Source organism: Taudactylus pleione, unplaced genomic scaffold (genome assembly GCF_031769625.1).
Source record: "Taudactylus pleione unplaced genomic scaffold, aTauple2 ptg000487l, whole genome shotgun sequence".
Classification (NCBI taxonomy): Eukaryota; Metazoa; Chordata; class Amphibia; order Anura; family Myobatrachidae; genus Taudactylus; species Taudactylus pleione.
The window spans coordinates 6,169,732-6,189,399 of NW_028284889.1; the positions used below are offsets into that span (position 1 = coordinate 6,169,732).

Here is a 19,668-nt window from a genome sequence, read left to right on the forward strand (position 1 = left end):
TGGGAACCACTGAGTTAGGGCATTCTTAGGTTAAATAGCAATCAGTGTCCTCATGGAGATTGCTATCCCCAGACACCTTAAAGGCCTCCAGTAATTTATAGGAAAATTTGGTGATGTTATTATCAGTGGGCATCTTAACGGAAGGAGCTGAACATCCCTCCCACAGCATCCATAGTGTTAGAGCATACAGTCAGGTGCATAAATATTGGGACATTGACAGAATTTTCATATTTTGGCCTCTATTCACCACCACAATGGCTTTGAAATGAAACAAACAAGATGTGCTTTAACTGCACTTTCAGATTTAATTTGAGGGTAATTACATCCAAATCAGGTGAACGGTGTAGGAATTACAACGGTTTCTATATGTGCCTCCCCTTTTTAAGGGGCCATAAGTAATGGGACTGTCAACTTAAAAGCTATTTCATGGACAGGTGTGGGCTATTCCCTCGTTATTTCATTATCAATTAAGCAGGTAAAAGGTCTGGAGTTGATTCTAGGTGTGACATTTGCATTTGGAATCAGTTGCTGTCGACTCTCAATATGAGATCCAAAGAGCTGTCACTATCAGTGAAGCAAGCCATCATTAGGCTGAAAAATCAAAACAAACCCATCAGAGAGATAGCAAAAACATTAGGTGTGGCCAAATCAACTGTTTGGAACATTCTTAAAAAGAAAGAACGCACTGGAGAGCTCAGCAACACCAAAAGACTCGGAAGACCATGGAAAACAACTGTGGTGGATGACAGAAGAATTATTTCCTTGGTGAAGAAAAACCCCTTCACAACAGTTGGCCAAATCAAGAACACTCTTCAGGAGGTAAAAAAAAGGGAGAATACCCAAATAGGTATACACAGGCGCTGGAATGAGCTGTTAATCTAGCAGCTACTATGATATGGGATCGTCACTCCCTATACAATAGAAAACACCAACACAGATAGCAGCGCTATTAAATAAAGTTATATAAGCATATAAGCAGGTAATGAAATTCAATTCGGTGCCAAATAAAATAAACAATAATTTAATAGTTAAAATTGCATGGTATTCACCATATTAGTTGGGATATAAAATAGACATATACAATAATAACATACAATCTCACCCACAACTTTAGGTTAGAATGTCCAGGTGCACCTGGATGCAGTGAAACACGTTAGGACTCGTTGCATTACCATTCTCACCACCTACCCTGATTGGGATTCATCTTACTGCTACTACTGAGTTCTTGGGACCATAAAAATTGAGCCACGGAGGAGCTATATATCATCTAAAGCCAGTGGCTTGTTGATGCACACCGCAGTATTTGAGGACATACTCTACTGATCTACCACCTTAAGGGATTTTCCTCTAGCAGATGCCTACATAAGCGCATTCATTTGTCCCATTTGAGCTCTTTGTAACTAAAGTTATCAGCAATAAAGGAGGTACATTATATCAGATTCCAGCGTGTTGCCCATGGATACCGCATTACTGAGGACCCAGTGACCTGATCAAGGGACATCCCTCTAGCGGATACCAGGAGGACTATGCTGCTATAAATATCTGTATTCTCCATTTGGCAGACTTTATAAGAACTTACCAACTTACCAATCGGTCCGTTACCATCAGGACATTCTAACCTAAAGTTGTGCGTGAGAGTGTATGTTATTATTGTATATGTCTATTTTATATCCCAACTAAAACGGTGAATACCATGCAATTTTAACTATTAAATTATTGTTTATTTTATTTGGCACTGAATTGAATTTCATTACCTGCTTATATAACTTTATTTAATAGCGCTGCTATCTGTGTTGGTGTACTCTCCAGGAGGTAGGTGTACATGTGTCAAAGCCAACAATCAAGAGAAGACTTCACAAGAGTGAATATAGACGGTTCACCACAAGATGTGAACAATTGGTGAGCCACAAAAACAGGAAGACCAGATTAGAGTTTGCCAAACAACATCTAAAAAAGCCATCACAGTTCTGGAACAACATCCTATGGACAGATGAGACAAAGATCAACTTGTACCAGAGTGATGGGAAGAGAAGAGTATGGAGAAGGAGAGGAACTGCTCATGATCCAAAACATACCACCTCATCAGTGAAGCATGGTGGTGGTAGTGTCATGGCATGGGCATGTATGGCTGCCAATGGAACTGGTTCCCTTGTATTTATTGATGATGTGACTGCTGACAAAAGCAGCAGAATGAATTCTGAAGTGTTTCGGGCAATATTATATGCTCATATTCAGTCAAATGCTTCAGAACTCATTAGACGGCGCTTCACAGTGCAGATGGACAATGACCCGAAGCATACTGCAAAAGCAACCAAAGAGTTTTTTAAGGCTAAAAGTGGAATGTTATGCAATGGCCAAGTCAATCCCCTGACCTGAATCCGATTGAGCATGCATTTCACTTGATGAAGACAAAACTGAAGGGAAAATGCCCCAAGAACAAGCAGGATCTGAAGACATTTGCAGTAGAGGCCTGGCAGAGCATCACCAGGGATGAAACCCAACGTCTGCTGATGTTTATGTGTTCCAGACTTCAGGCTGTAATTGCCTGCAAAGGATTTGCAACAAAGTATTAAAAAGTGAAAGTTAGATTTAGGATTGTTTAGTTTGTCCCATTACTTTTGGCCCCTTAAAAAGTGGGAGGCACATATAGAAACCATTGTAATTCCTACACCGTTCACCTGATTTGGATGTAATTACACTCAAATTGAATCTGAAAGTCTGCAGTTAAAGCACATCTTGTTTGTTTCATTTCAAAGCCATTGTGGTGGTGAATAGAGGCCAAAATATGAAAATGCTGTCAATGTCCCAATATTTATGCACCTGACTATGTTTAAATACTCTAGTAAAGGTATATACATGTTTGATATCTAATTATATGATATTGCTTGTCAGTTACACCCAAACGCATAAATATAAACAAACACTTTATCGTGGGCAAAAACTACACGTCCGTATTTTTATTAAACCCTGTAAATGCGGAAATGCCCAAAATAAATTGTGGGATGAGCTTAGTAAAAGTAAATAAGAAAATACATAATTATGATTTTTTTGTCTTATTCCCCCCTTGTAATGTCCATAACATATGGAAGTATCAAAATTAATGGTTTTACAGTAAATATAAAGGGTAAATTGGTAGCCAGACAACTTCACCTCTTCAATTAACAATACATACAGTTTAGTCATATATAAGGTCCCAAAAAAGCTTTTTTTTTGCCAAAATGAAGGATAAATTTGCACTTACACTCAATTTCACATGTTGTAATTTTTCCATGTAATTCACTGGCCCAAATCTGTGAATCTTAATGTCCCTAGCCTAGTTTTAAAAATTAAACTTTTGGACCATGTGCCTCTCATTTTAATAATCTCAATCTACACAACAATCAAATTTACAAACCTACGTGCAATACACACTTAGGGGCATATTCAATTAGGTGCAAAAAGTCCCGTACTTTTCGCTGACATTGCTGATTTTCCATGCAAAAAAGTATCGCGCTTGTCCCCGCTTATCCCCGTATTCAATTACAAATCGGCGAAAACAAGACCCGGCGAATTCGGACCTGGTGAAAACTACTGTCAGATTTGGGGAAATCAGCCTGACACCCCCCCCAAAAGATGCACTGACATTGGGGATCACTATAGATACCCCCGAATAGGCCTGCTGAAGGTATTTGGGGTACTTAAATGCTCTCAATAGCTGCTAATTAGCGTCTTTGCACAAGTGGTGAAGAATAGCATTTAGCAGTTTTTTTGCAGAAAATAAATACTCCCAGCAAATTTGGGGTACATAAAAATGGGTGCTAGAATAATTTGAAGTTGCTAAAGTGAAGTTTTATAAAACGTAAAAAATCCATCTGCTGCAAACACCTGCCATCTTAAAAACACCTGGGGCATACTTTGGGCCCCCCCTGGAGTCTATTTCGCTAATATTTAAGTTTGTCCCCCAACTTTGTTGTTTTTTTCGCCCCAAAATGAAAGTAATTTTTTGGGGTGCTCTAAAGTTTTTTTTTACACAGTTTATCTTTGGGGGGCTGTCCCAAGTGTGCAGGGTGGTTCCTGCAAGTTTGCACCCCACAACCCCTATTCTGCACTTTTTACCGACAGCTTTCATAGGCAAATCTTTGTCGCCTATTCCAATGCATTGACTTTCCGCACAGGTGAAAAGCCTTTGGAATTGAATAAGGGGATAAGTTTTTGCCTGGCAAAACGGCGTCACTGGCGAAAACTTTTCACCGAAAACGGCTTATCGCGGCTAATTGAATATGCCCCTTAGTATGAAACCCTATTGCTCTGCCATCTTGCAAAACTAGGCAGAATAGTATAGATAAAGTATTCAAACCGAAAATATATAGAAAATATGCATTTGCAGTTTATTATCCTATAGAGGATACTTTGTATTTAGCATATGTAATCAATGTAATGTAACATGTTATAGTGATTATATAGGGGTAAGAGACAGCACTCAAACAATGTTCAGCATGGGAGTTCAGGGTCCAAAAAAGTACCCTCACTTTCCCAGCAATGAAAAAAGTGAAAACAGACCAGCACTCACGTTTAGTTGATCAAAAATGTAGTCATAAGTGATGGATACAGCAGCGGCGAGAGCAGCCAGACGTCCGCTTCTCAGTTTTCCTCAGGGGCTAAACATACAGATGCTCATTGGTCGCTGAGCCTCACATGGGTAAGCGGAGCCACAAATGTAAACAAAATTCCCGGGACTCCGTTCTGGCTGGGCTATCAGTGTGTTCACTGCAGCGAGTCTCAGCAGGAGTCCTGGGGAGTTTGTTGTGGCCCCGTGACGAATGAGCTTCTAGGAGGCTCGGCCGATGCCGGACAGTGGGGGTTTAGTTTGTTACATATTGGGTTCAGTGCACTATGTGTTTAGCCCCTGAGGAAAGCTGAGAAGGATCAGTTGAAACGTACGTCGGGCTACTGCAGCTGTTTCTGTATTCATCACTTATGACTATGTGACTAAATTCTTGATCAACTAAACGTGAGTGCTGGTCTGTTTTTATATATATATATATATATATATATATATATAAAACACACACATATGTTTGCACCAAGCCTGCTTAACTGACATATAGGATTAAATAATGGTGATAAGCATATGTACGAATTATATAATAAAAATATATATATATAAGAATAATAGTCCGGCACTCTCCTACAAAAAATCACAACAGCCCTGGTGCCACAGTAACATGGGTTAAATAAGTAGAAAACAGAGAGAGGGCACTCATTGGGACTTATGCTGCATAAGTCCCAATGAGTGCCCTCCCTCTGTTTTCTACTAATATACATAATTATATATATATATATATATATATATATATATATATTAGTCCCATGCAGTCCGGGACTCCAAAATAACCCAACAGCTCCAGGCGTTGCCCTCACAGAATCAAAACATATAGTCAGTAAAGGTCCGGCACTCATCCTGCGAAAATTCAATCAGCTTACAGAATGTATATAAATGTGTCGGTGTTTATACACTATCTTCAGTATCCTGAAGATAGTGTATAAAAACTGAAAAGTTGCTATACATACTGTATGCTGATTGATTTTTCTCAGGACGAGTGCCGCACCTTTACTATGTATATATTATATATATTTATTTTATATATATATGTATATATATATATATATATATATATATATATATACACACACATATACACACACAGCTTCAGTAGATGCAGTGGGGCCTGCCCTTCACCTGCACCAACCTGAATGAAAAAGTGGAGAAAGATAACGTACCAACCAATCAACTCCTAACTGTCATGTTTCAAACACAACCTGTGGCAGTTAGCTGATTGGTTGGTACTTTATCTCTCTCTACTTTATCACTCTCCAAGGCTTAGTACATCTCCGCCATAGTGCCTTAGGGAATGACACTCCCTAATATAAAAACAATTAATATACTGTTAATTCTAGTTAGAGCTTTAACTCATTAAGGGGGCTATTCATTATGTTTATTATTGGGGTCTGGGCAGACCCCAATTAATTAACATGCTAACTTGGTGGGAGCACCAGAGCAATTCATCATTGCTTTAGTGCAGAGATAGCTGATCCAAAAATCAGCTGTCTCCCCGATTGTTTTCACTGCTCCCACAGTCAAGCTCCGAAAAGATTATATTTTCGGAGCTTGATGAATTTAGGTCCCCATACTAGTGATTGGGGACTGCGGGACAGATCTGTGTTGAAAGGTAAGCAGGAGATATCTGTGATATCTCCTGCATTACCTTTATAATGAATAAATAATTAATTTCTACAAAAGTAGTGGAACATTTTTATTTTACCTGCATGTGTAGAAATTAAGTGATAATGAATAGACCCCAAAATAACAAAATGACATCTGCTTTGTACAGCAGATATCTCTGTTAAGTACTACAGATTTTATAGGAACTTACAGGCTATAATTAACCTCCAATTTACAGCACAATGTTAAAAACGTATCAACAGTGAAAAAGTTAGAGCTAGGTACAATACATTTTCAAGTATTACTCACCCAGCTGTTGTCTTCTGATTCAAAGTGCAGCCTGTCATATACGGAAGCATTACAACTTGTACAAACAAACATTACAAATGAATTAAATACATGATCTACGTTGTGGATTCTCAACATGAATAGAAAATAAGTTATTACTAAGATCATGCAACCAAAATCTTGTAGAAAAACTAGTTCTACCAGTAAAAATGAGAACCTTACAAATAAGGAGGATCTGCCCTCAGTCTAATCTTCACACAGCTCCAAGTCATACTGTAGTTCCATGAATTGTTTACAATAGAGTGACAGAGAACACACATCTGAAATTTAATGTTTGCATTTCTTGCACATGAAACGTACTACAAACTAGCCGACTCATATCTGCCCAATATAGATCTATGTCCTGTTGTGATTCTTTACAGGCTATGGTTCTATGAAATCTACTTATTAAGGGTAAAACCATGCAAAAGGAAAAAAATTCACTGAAAACCTATATTTGCAGTAGTTTATAAAAGGATTTACTATGAATATTGTGGAGCTGATGCAGAGTTGTTTGTGAAAACAAGAAAGAAGAAAAAAACTCTCTAGTTGGGGTCACACTTGAATGTAAGTAAATAGTTAATTAATAAATAACATTTAATTGGTATACATTAAAAATAGCTGCCACAATACGGTAAGTATGTCAGTAGTAATACACAAGAACAAGACAAAACAAGACATGAAACATGAAAGATTCAAATACGTAGAAAGCAAGGTGAAAGTAATTCTCAGCGGGGTGATGTCAGAGAAAAAAAGAGATCACAAGTGTAATCTCATAAATAATTCTCTGAGTTAGCCCACTACGGTATTAGTCCAATGACTGAATTATATCAAATAATTATAATGTGTATTAAAGATAAAATTAGTAGGTTAAATAACCTCAGACAACATCAACACATCGATAGTAAACAAAACTCCACATGCAAATATCACCAAGAAGCTCCCACTCTATGGATGGAGTAGATACAAAATTGTGATACGTAACAAAGGTAGAAAGCAATGCGCATCATATAGATTGTTGTAGAGAACTCTCTCTGTACATATTCCTAAGGTAGCACGGTATATCTCTGAATCAAGGAAGAGTATATGATATACGGAGATCTGTATTCCGAAAAATTGGTATAGATAGATCTCACTGTACTGGTTAATGAGGTAGACACACCTAGAATAATCGGTCTCTTGCCCACATAATATACACTGAAAAATCGACAGGTAAATTAAGTATACACGTGAGCAACAAATATTATGGGGATGTGATCTCTATAGGTACCGCTGAAAGTAGATTTGTGGAGAATATCAAGCAAAGAAATTAAAGGAGTTATTCCCTATCAACGGTGTCAAGGCAGTAGCTGCTGCAAGTCATTATGATACTCAGAGAATGACATGTGAGAGTACTGTCAGGCTCACCCAAGGGTATGAATGAGTAAATTGAGCATCTGCTGTTAGGGCTGGTATGAAAAAGGAACCTGGTATGTAGAATAGTGCAGGAACCTATTCAAATCAGGCTGTAATGAGAGTGCTCATAGATAGTGGATAATCTGATTAAAAGATGGTAAACAAGACAAAGAATAATAAAGGCCACAGTATAATGTCGTCCCCAGTGCTGCTGCTAGTCACATTTCCTAACGGTAGTGGTGAGTAGTGAGAAGCATGGAATCGTATACTCTGGTATGAAAGAAGTTAAGAAAAAGACTGCACTGCGACTCACACAGGGTAAGTAATGCTCTGTGTGCCCGTCGGGGTAGTGCAGAGTCAGTCACTTACACATGCAGTCGAGTAGGCACGTGCGTCTAAGAATAAGAGAAGAGCGGTACCTGTATACCCATATGGTGTTTCCCCGCTGTGTACAGGCGGGACCACACAGCACAACACTTGGACAGACTCCCGTTTTGGCACCCCTAGTCCACCATCTGCCGCTCTCCATATGGGTATACAGGTACCGCTCTTCTCTTATTCTTACACGCACGTGCCTACTCGACTGCATGTGTAAGTGACTGACTCTGCACTACCCCGACGGGCACACAGAGCATTACTTACCCTGTGTGAGTCGCAGTGCAGTCTTTTTCTTAACTTCTTTCATACCAGAGTATACGATTCCATGCTTCTCACTACTCACCACTACCGTTAGGAAATGTGACTAGCAGCAGCACTGGGGACGACATTATACTGTGGCCTTTATTATTCTTTGTCTTGTTTACCATCTTTTAATCAGATTATCCACTATCTATGAGCACTCTCATTACAGCCTGATTTGAATAGGTTCCTGCACTATTCTACATACCAGGTTCCTTTTTCATACCAGCCCTAACAGCAGATGCTCAATTTACTCATTCATACCCTTGGGTGAGCCTGACAGTACGCTCACATGTCATTCTCTGAGTATCATAATGGCTTGCAGCAGCTACTGCCTTGACACCGTTGATAGGGAATAACTCCTTTAATTTCTTTGCTTGATATTCTCCACAAATCTACTTTCAGCGGTACCTATAGAGATCACATCCCCATAATATTTGTTGCTCACATGTATACTTAATTTACCTGTCGATTTTTCAGTGTATATTATGTGGGCAAGAGACCGATTATTCTAGGTGTGTCTACCTCATTAACCAGTACAGTGAGATCTATCTATACCAATTTTTCGGAATACAGATCTCCGTATATCATATACTCTTCCTTGATTCAGAGATATACCGTGCTACCTTAGGAATATGTACAGAGAGAGTTCTCTACAACAATCTATATGATGCGCATTGCTTTCTACCTTTGTTACGTATCACAATTTTGTATCTACTCCATCCATAGAGTGGGAGCTTCTTGGTGATATTTGCATGTGGAGTTTTGTTTACTATCGATGTGTTAATGTTGTCTGAGGTTATTTAACCTACTAATTTTATCTTTAATACACATTATAATTATTTGATATAATTCAGTCATTGGACTAATACCGTAGTGGGCTAACTCAGAGAATTATTTATGAGATTACACTTGTGATCTCTTTTTTTCTCTGACATCACCCCGCTGAGAATTACTTTCACCTTGCTTTCTACGTATTTGAATCTTTCATGTTTCATGTCTTGTTTTGTCTTGTTCTTGTGTATTACTACTGACATACTTACCGTATTGTGGCAGCTATTTTTAATGTATACCAATTAAATGTTATTTATTAATTAACTATTTACTTACATTCAAGTGTGACCACAACTAGAGAGTTTTTTTCTTCTTTCTTGTTTTCATATGATGTGTACTCTCCGGGGAGCACCTCCACCTTATTTCTTCAGGTTCCTACTGACCATAGGGTCTTGATTTTGACGATTGTGGATCTTTCAAATTATATTTTAATAATTTACATTGTTATTATCATATTATCCTGTGCTCTTCTATATTCCCCCATCCCCCTCTTCCTTGGTATTCGCAGAGTTGTTTGTGCCAGTTTTAGGTACTTATCTTTTGTGTTTTTGCACTTTGCATGCTCCAGGGCCAAGCGTAAGCAATTTTGGGTGATCCAGAGTCATACGCAACTCAGCTGCATTTGCACTTGTGGTTGAAGGGGTGTAACTGAGTGATGATGTGGCATTCACACATAGACAAAGTTTAGTGACGGCGTGTTGATGGAATTGAAGGCTACATAGAGCTGTACATATGAGTAGAAACTAGGGCCATAACTAGGGGTGTGCGACCGATGCCTCCACACAGAGTGCAGGGCTTTTTGGGTGGCAAGGTCATTGCTCCACAGCCCTTGCTTCTGGCTAGTGGGGTGGCTGGAACGGTACATTGCAGCCAATATCACTGCAGCAGTGCCACCTGTAGCGTTTTTGCTTCAAGCAGGCACTCTGCTATGTGTACAGCTGCCCAGAGTGTCTTGAAGATGCTCTGGGCACTGCTACACTTCCGGGTGCTGGTGGTCATGCCCCCTATGCGCAACTTTATGATATCATGTGAAAAGGGGCGTGGCTGGCGGAGGGCTCTGTTAAGCCCTGTTATGGTTCTCCACTTTTTACAAGGTTTGCTACATCTCGCCCCGAAGCTATGGGCAGGGGTGTGTACAGCTCTGCACGCAGGTGAATATACAAATTTAGTTTCAGAAATGGGGCGGCAAATTAATGGGCATTACTGGACGTGACTGGGAGGTGGCTAGAAGGAAACGCAAAATAAGTCTGTCTCATGGGAGTGTCACGGGTGTCAGTGAAAGTGGCTGCGCTCCCAAATGCACAGCTGCAGCGGTCATGTTCAGATGAAGAAACTGCCATGGTGCAAGTGTTGATGGTGCGCCGATGGTAGCTTCTAAAGAATTACATGCGGTATTACAGCTGAAAACGGGCGTCTCAGTGCAGGGCCAGTGCTAGGATGTTCGGCGTTCCCCTGCAAATGATAAATTTGTGCCCTTCCTCACCTCCATCAGGGACAGGCAGCTGCCAGCTCTCTCTCTCTCACCGTTTGGCAGGTCCTTTGCTTGGCATTGTGGTGTGCAGCTGACGCAGCTCCTCCATTGCTCCTCTTCTTTGGCCCAGCACATCACACACAGAGAGAGCAGGTGTGCGCCTGCGGCATGACATCATTGCATACATCATGCGTGTAAACTGACGGTCTACATGCTATTGCTGGAAGTGGCACTGCTATTAACAACTTAACAAGGCAAGGGAACAAAGTAGCTCTTCCCACTCAGGGCCGGGCAATGCAATAAGTTCCCGACAGGGTGGCCGCGGACATAAATTACATTTAAATTTAGGTAGATCGGCGATCTGGCTAACGGGTGATCCAGAGTCCGGTCCAACCATTAGCCAGATTGCTGATCCGTCTGAATTTAAATGTAATTTATGCCCGTGGTCGTCCGGTTCATCCCCGAACCACCCCTTAGTTTCACCCTTCCAGGCCCTCCCATGACACTATATGCAATAACAATTATGACAACTCATGTGCGCATAGTGCTCAGTGAGAAATTAATCAAAGTACTTCCCAATGATGTTGACATCGGAGTCTTGTGTATAGTTGTCAATTCTCAGTAATGATGTTTTTCATTAATATATGAAAAACATGAAGAACATTCAAACATAGCTGTAAAGGCGCTCCGAAAGCAAGCAGCGGGGAGAGCACCTCTCCAGACTGGTGCCCCCCTGTAATGCTTACCCCACAGATTGCATTGTGCCGGCCCTGTATCAGTGTTTGCACATTCAGACACTGGCTAATACACCAGAGGGAGGCTGATACTAGCATTTGGATATTATCACAACCGCGACTCCAGCAACAGACGCAAGAGTGGACGCCGCAGCGTCCACCTTTGAAGCAGGCCCAAAGTAACTATGATATGCAGTGGTTATTAGCAACAACTACTATAGTTTTCTACTTTACTCAAACTAAATTGCATTTACCTGTAAAAATGGCAACCCTATAGTGCTGCAAATATACCGATTAAAGTTCAAGTTCAACCATAGTTCTGCAGGAAATATTAAAGCAGCAGTCCCTTGAAAAATGTAGATGTTTTTTCTCTTTCAACATAAATCAATGTGGCAGACTATAAGCAGCAGTTTAGTAATTTCCCATCAGTGAGAAGGAGGCGGGGACCATGCACAGACTGACTTGGGAGACAGGGGCCATGCAGCCAATTGCTGCAGAGCACAGCCCCTAGGAGGGGATAACTGTAGCCTGACCACCCCCTTTCTCTGACTCCGTCATCGCAGCTGCTGCAGCTGCAGCTCAAGGTGTCCTACTGGTACCACCATCCTTATGTCACCTGGAGAACATGCTTCGTCTGCCACCCCTAGCTGTGCCCATGGGTTTAGGGTTGACATTATTACCATATCAACATAACATAACTGTGTTTTCACTGCCAGCTGGATGTCTGGGTATTCTTGCTAGTTAAACTGTATGAAAAGAGCTTGGTCCAGGACAGAACACATCCCAGGCACCAGTCAGCATGGCAACCAAGGAGCAGCATCATTAAAACAGGAGAGAGAAATGCTCTGCCTCAATCTTCTACCAATCAGCATTCGCACACAGCACAATAAGGGAGTGCAAAGTGGTAAATACATATGAGATTTTCCCTATAGTGCAGCCTTGTCATAATTGGCACTAGTCTGACACAGCTTGGCATTAACTGTAATTGCTGCATCTCTTTAAGAAAAGACAAATGCTATTTGATATCATTACATCATGTGTGACATTATCTGGGCCCTTACTATTAAAAATGACTTCTAGGTTTTGTACAAATTTGTAAGTCAATTTCAGTTAGGCATAATGAGCTTTATGATTAATAGTTGAACAACAGGCATGGGTCAGTGAAACTGTCACAACATTTTCTGTGATTTATGCAATTTATACTTAAGAATTTTTTCTTTAAATCTGTACTATGAGTTCCTGTATACATATCTGCATGTATATATTTATGGGGCTGTCATCATAAACTTGTGGAACTCTTTAACACTTCTGAGGTTGTAATACCACAAGTGGAAAGTAGAGCGTGTGAGGAAAGTTCTGAAAGGTGTGCCATTGTACTATAGAGCTAGCAAAGCAGATAGGCAGCAAGACAGGCAATAAGGAAACTTGCATAATTTATTATACTCACAATCCTGTACTTTAAATAGGTATATTCTAAATAATGTTCATTACGACTGGCCTTCTGTCACTTCATGGCTCATGTCATTTATGGACATCAGAACATATGAAAACAATGCATAGCAACTACTTTCTAAGGGGACTATTTTCTAAGGGGCAGCACAGACGATGTAATGGTTAGCATTACTGCCTCACAGCACTCAGGTCATGGGTTCGATTCGGACTACGGCCCTAACTGTGTGGAGCTTGTATACTTTCCCTGTGCTTGCTGGGTTTACTCCAGGTACTCCGGTTTCCTCTTACACTCCAAAAATATACTGGTGGGTTAATTAGCTCCCAACAAAAAAAAAAATATAACCTTAGTGTGTATGTGTGTGAGCATGTGATAGGGAATATAGATTGTAAGCTCCACTGGTGCAGGGACTGAAGTGAATGGCAGAATATTCTCTCTGTAAAGCTCTGCGGAATATGTGTGCGCTATATAAATACCTGGTAATAAATAAATGTATTACTATTTCATTTCTATAAAAGTAGTTGAAAATAAAAATTTTCACCTACTTTTATAGACATTAAGTATTGGTGCCATTCATTATAAAATGTAATGCAGGAAGTATCATGGATATCTCCTGCATAACTTTCAGTCCCAATATGGCCCTGCATCCCCATACATTATTACAGGGATCCATATTCATCAAGCTCTGAAAAGACATAAATGTTCTAAACCTGACAGCGAGAACCTCCACCATCTTAAGATGGCATTGGTTACCGGACCCCGCTCCTTCCTATGGGAAGGAGGTCTGTGCTGTGAACAGGGATCCTTACACATCTTTCCACCCCTATTCGTATCACTCCACAGGAACTCGATATCTTCATACACATGTGTAAACTCAGGTCTCGCACGCGCACTAACACTACTGAGCAGGGGCGTATTAACAGAGGAGGTGGCCCATGTTCAGTCTCCTTCCTGGGCCCCCTCCTCTCTCCGGGGGCTGTGGCAGACTCCGGGCACTAGTTTGTGCCTGGAGTCTACTGCGCATGCGCAGAACACCGGGAAAATGTCCGCCGTAACCATTTTCCAGGCGTTTTGTATAGCGCCTCACCAGCCGACGTGGGACTTCGGAGAGGTAAGTATTAGAAAGTATGGGTGTAGGTGTGCAGTGTGGGCCCCCTTGGACCCAGGGGCCATGTGCAACACACTCCCTACACCCATTATAGATACACCAGGTTACTGTGCAGTGTGAAAGGGCCACTTTGAAATAACCCAGGTCGAGCAACCCAGCATTTCAACCCTGGTCACGAGAAGGGTTGAACACGGGTTCAACCTGGCTCGCAATGCAGTCTGAACTGGTAACCCAGGTCGATGCGTCTTATGTCCCGTTCACAAGCATAGGAAGGGCCGGCGCTTGGAGATCTCATCTCATTTTCATTCATACATTTTTGATTAGGATTTTTTGGCAGCCAGGTACTAAGCTGTCTTGACTCCCTGAATTGATTGTTTGTTGCAGTCTTACTTTTCTGGCTGTTACAGCAAGAAATAGAGATATGAGGTGCTGATTGAAAGTGTAATCCCTGGAAGGCTGGAGTCTGTACTTGCTGACATCCGGCTGCCCCCAGCAGGGGGTAGTGAAGATGCATGATGCAACATATGTGTGCAGTGCGGGGGCGTGCTGGCGTAATCATGGCCATGCCTCCGCTATGCAATGCAGATATTAATGGCACTGTAAAGCAGGAAGCAGGGCTACTATGATGCGATTCAGTGCGGATTGTGGCATTGTTGTGGGCAACAGCGGGGGGGTTGCGGATGACTAGTTCTCTCTTCTGGGTGGCTGGCAGCGCCACCTGATTTTAGGGAGCCCCCTGGGATAGTAGACAAGTATGGTGGGGGCCCTGGCACAGTCGCTTTATGTATACCATGAAAGTGATAAAACATTCATATATTCACACGTCTGTTAATCACATCATGCCAGTTCCGCCGCATGCCTCCTTTAAAAGAGGTGTAAAGTGAAACTATATTAAAATATGAAAGCACTCATGGGCGTAACGACCATACTGTAGCTGCGAGGGGTGCAGCTGCTATGGGGCCCAGAGCTTAGGAGGGCCCATCTTCCTTGTCAAAGTTACATGTATTATATACATTTTTAACCACTGGGTACATAGGGGCCCTTACAAACTTTTGTTTTGGGGCCTTTAAATACCTAGTTATGCCCCTGAAAACTGATAAATCAACATATTATATAGACTTGCATCCATGCTACAACTCCAATTTATCACTAGAAATCATCATCATCTTAGCACTTCTGACATTGAGGAACAACTGTTCCACTTTAAAACATCACAGGTCATTGCTGAATTTGCCATCCAGTTACAGCTGAACAGGTAGAATAGGAAGCTGATATGACATATGTAGTGTCTAACAAGAAGTATAAATACTTCATTTGTTATTGGCATGAAACCAAAGTTCAATATTTACAGGCAGAAAAGAAACCGGTATTTTGTAAAACATATAAGATACATCACAGGCACAAATGTTATCAATGTTTTGGAGTAGAACAGGGAAAGTAAATTAAAACATCTGATACAACCTGTAAAGGTTTACCATTACATACTACCATATGGTCATGTGTAACTGCTGCTGCATGGTCATGTGTAACTGCTGCTGCATTTACGTGTATAAAAGTTGATTTAACCGTTCTGCTGCGTTTACATAGGGTGCGACGTTTATGCTGGCGCTTGGACAGAACGAATAGATGGCTTGCACTTTGCTGGTGTCAGTGATGACTCATGTGTATGCACCAATCACACAGTAACCGGGACCAGTATTTGTTAATAATGTGACATTTAGCATTTTTTATTAAACAGTTTAAGTCCTATCTGATTCCATTCCATTCTATTAGAATTGGTAACTTAAAATGAACTTAGTTGTGCTGATACTTGTTGCATTTATTTCACTTTAAGGGCTCTATTTATTAACATTATTTTTACTAAAATAAGGTGAAAAAGGGTGTTTTCACACCCTTTTCACATTATTTTAGTATCACCTAAAGTTACTACAGGGCAATTGGAGTAGAATTCGTACAATTCTACTCCAAGCCCTAATCATCAATTATTTTTAGTAAGCAGATCGCATTTCCCATCATTGTAATGGGAAATGTGATCTGGCCAAAGTTACTAAAAATAACTTGTGAAAAAATACCTGTGCTAATAATGCCTAAAGGTAGCGTTATTCAGGGTCTCCCCCAGTTACCAGACTCCTGCTCTGTTCTAACGGGCAGAGCACAGAGCCGGCCCCAGTAATCAGCTGTGTGGTCTAAACAGACCACACGTTGATCTCTGCTAAAAAAAATAAAAAATACAAAAAAATAAATAAATAATCTGAGTCCAGGGACCGGTGATCAGGGCTCTTGTGATGTCCTTCCTCCGGTCAGCTGGTCTCCCAGCCTGCACTGGGACCCGGTCGTTACCTGTCCGGGCCCCAGTGCAGTATGGGATGTCAGCTAACCGCAGCCACGGAGGACATCACCGGAGCACGATGACTGCAGGTAGGTGTAATTAAGGGAGGGGGGGCCGCGATCGCAGGGGGCAGGGCTTAGTGACGGTCGGTGCATGCATCGGCACTTGTCACAGTATTTTTTGCGAAAATACAGTGATAAGTGTGCGGAGGGGATTCGCAGGGACAGAGCTTTATCCCAAGCTCTGTCCCTGCAAGGGATTTGTAGTAAATCCCTGCGATATTGCCTGAATTCGCAATACGAATTCAGTTGGTAATATCACACTACAATCTGCATTACAAATGCGGATTGTAGTAAACAGAGCCCTATGTCCCACAGTGATTTAATACTGATAGCAGCAGTTCAGTTTGTGTGCAATAGCTGTTATCTAGCACCTTAGACTTTTTTGTATACATGAAGTTGAAGATAGGAAACAGAGGATTTGGAAAAAATGTAGAGATCTAAACATGATAGGCAAAGTTGAGTAGTGGCCCGGCCAAAATTAGAAGACAACCATGAGAAGTGTCTAAAGAACCAAAGAGAGAGAGGACTATCTTTGAATATACATCTGCAAGCAAACTTAATGGCTGGACAATTTCTAAAGGTTGTCTGAACGGGTGCTAGCATTTTATGCAGGGGCGTATTTATAATGAGTGCAGGGTGTGGGTCCAGGGGGTCCGCACCGCATACCCTGCACTTATAAAACTTACCTCACCGGATTCCCACGTCGGCTCCGGTGTCTGCGCTTGTAAAAACGACTGTACAATGGCCATCGTGGCCATTTTCCGTCATTTGCGCATGCGCAGTACAGGGAAAATGGGACTGCACACGGGCCCCCTCCTCTCTAGAAACTCCCCTGATTTTATGTCAAGGAAAAACATATCAGTTTATATGAACACAAGATTGGTAGTGAAAATAATAGTTACAGTATGTCATGATTATGTTATGGGTCACGGTATATTAGACAACATGTAACCCTATGTGTTTATTAAGTGTATTTCTTTTAATTACCAGCATGGTGACCTGCTATTGCCTCTCGAAGTGTAATATCCAGTTGTAGAGTTAATTACAGTATGTAACAATTTTTTTGTCCTACGGTAGTAAGTGCTGTTTCGGAATTGTTTATGTCTCAAAAGTACTCTTTTGTACATTGTAAGAAAAAAAAAAACAGTTGTGCAAACATGACCACAAAAGAATTAGAAGTGAATAGTTTTTTGAGATATACAATTATACAGTACATCACTTTCAAAAATCAGCCCCCAGATGTAGTCTCCCATCAGGTTCTCGTTATATTGTCCTTGGTAGCGGCGTTCAAACTCCAGTGTATCCTGGTGGAAGCTCTCTCCTTGCTCCTCTGAGTATACTCCCATGTTATCCTTGAATTTCTCAAGATGAGCATCAAGAATATGGTCTTTTGGGAGGGACATCCTGCACCTCATTGTGCCAAAGTCTTCAACCAAAGTCGCAACCAACTCCACTTAGTTTTCGGCCTTGTGAATGCCCAGGAAGCCCTGAACCACTGCGATAAAGTTGGTCCTGGCAGGTTCCTCATCCTGAGCGATCATTTTTAAAAATTCCTTGCACTGCAGGATCTTCTTAATCTGTGGTGCCACATAAAAACTGGATTTGACCTTTGCCTTAGACAGCTTAGGGAAGAAGTCTTGAAAGTACTTGAAGGCTGCCGAATCCCTATCTAGAGGTCTAACATTGTTTCATAAGGCCCAACTTGATGTGTAGTGGAGGCATTAGCACCTTCTTGGAGTCCACCAGTGGCTCCCACTTGATATTATTCATCCCCACACAGAACTCTGTCTGGTGTGGCCAGTGTCATCTGTTGTAGTGCACTTTAGTGACCCTGCTGTCCCAAAGGGCAAAACAAGCAGGGAAACTTGGTTAAACTGTCTGGGAGACCCATTAGAATCATTTTGAAGTCTCCGATGACCTCCCAGCCATACTTATAATTTAAAGCTTCTAGCAAGGTACAGTCAGTGTTATTGGGCTCCCCCCTGGCAGAGTTGGACTGCTCTGCTGCCTCCAGTTTGCAACCGCACTGAAGTATCAGAAGTGTCATGGAAAATAAGATAAATTTCAAAATATCTCTGACCAGGCGGCTGCTGACAGGGCAGAGAAGGCAGCGCTGAGAGCGCTGTCCTTCTCTCCCTCCTCCGGAGCTAGAAGCAGCCCGGCGGCTGATGGCAGAGCAGCCGCCGGGCAGAGAAGGACAGTGCTATCAGCGCTGTCCTTCTCACTCTCTCCTCCCCCGCTAGCAGCAGCCCGGCGGCTGCAAACTAGACAGAGCAGCCGCCGGGCAAATAGAAGGTAGCGCTTTCAGCGCTGACCTTTTCTCTGCCCCCTCCCTGTCCCAACGCCCTGTTAGTGGCTCCCCAGCGGCTGCAAACAGTAGAGGGAGCAGTCGCTGGCCAAATAGCCAACCCCTCCTCTCCCCCCCATAAGCCCCACCCCATGTATAAACAGCAAACCCCTATTTATATATATATATATATATATATATATATACACACATACATACACACACACATATACTGTATGTATATATATATACATACACACACACACACACGTGTGATCTATACACATGGATATATACATATACTGTGTATATACAGTATATTTATGTGCGCATATATATATATATATATATATATATATATAGTGTGTGTGTATGTGTAGCCCCCCAACTGATGTCAAACAATCAATTGGTTCAGCCATCGATAGAAACAATCGGCTGTCGATGGTACAGCTGTCAATGACCAAAACTACAGTATACCATAAAAATTTTAATTTTTATGGTATATGGTGTTTATAAAAAAAAATTAGTTGAAATAGTTTTAAAAAGATGTTCTTGACCTAATTCAAGCATTAAAAAAAATGACAATTTCGGAGCGGTTTTTGGAAAAAAAAATTGTCAGTTAAGTGGTTAAAAGACCCTACACACTTGTTCAAAATATTAATTGGTCTTTCCTTTTCTTTTAGTAAACAGGGAGCTAAGGTATCTTTCAGATTTTTCGCTTTCTTAAAAATGATCGTAGGTTTCTCTGGTAAAATATCCTTTAAAGCTGGGTCCAGTTTCAAGATACCCCA

General features: G+C 41.3%; 1 protein-coding gene across 9 annotated transcripts in view; it reads right to left on the reverse strand.

The window, feature by feature from the left end:
* RPH3AL (rabphilin 3A like (without C2 domains)) overlaps positions 1 to 19,668 on the reverse strand; it is a 441,120-nt gene that overhangs the window by 206,737 nt on the left and 214,715 nt on the right. The window contains exon 1 of one of the 9 annotated variants that reach the window (XM_088449551.1): positions 6,512 to 6,537. The exons of the other annotated variants lie outside the window; for them this stretch is intronic. The gene's annotated coding sequence lies outside the window, so the exon portion shown is untranslated. Of the gene's footprint in view, positions 1 to 6,511; positions 6,538 to 19,668 lie in introns of those variants that run through there. 9 annotated transcript variants of the gene reach the window in all.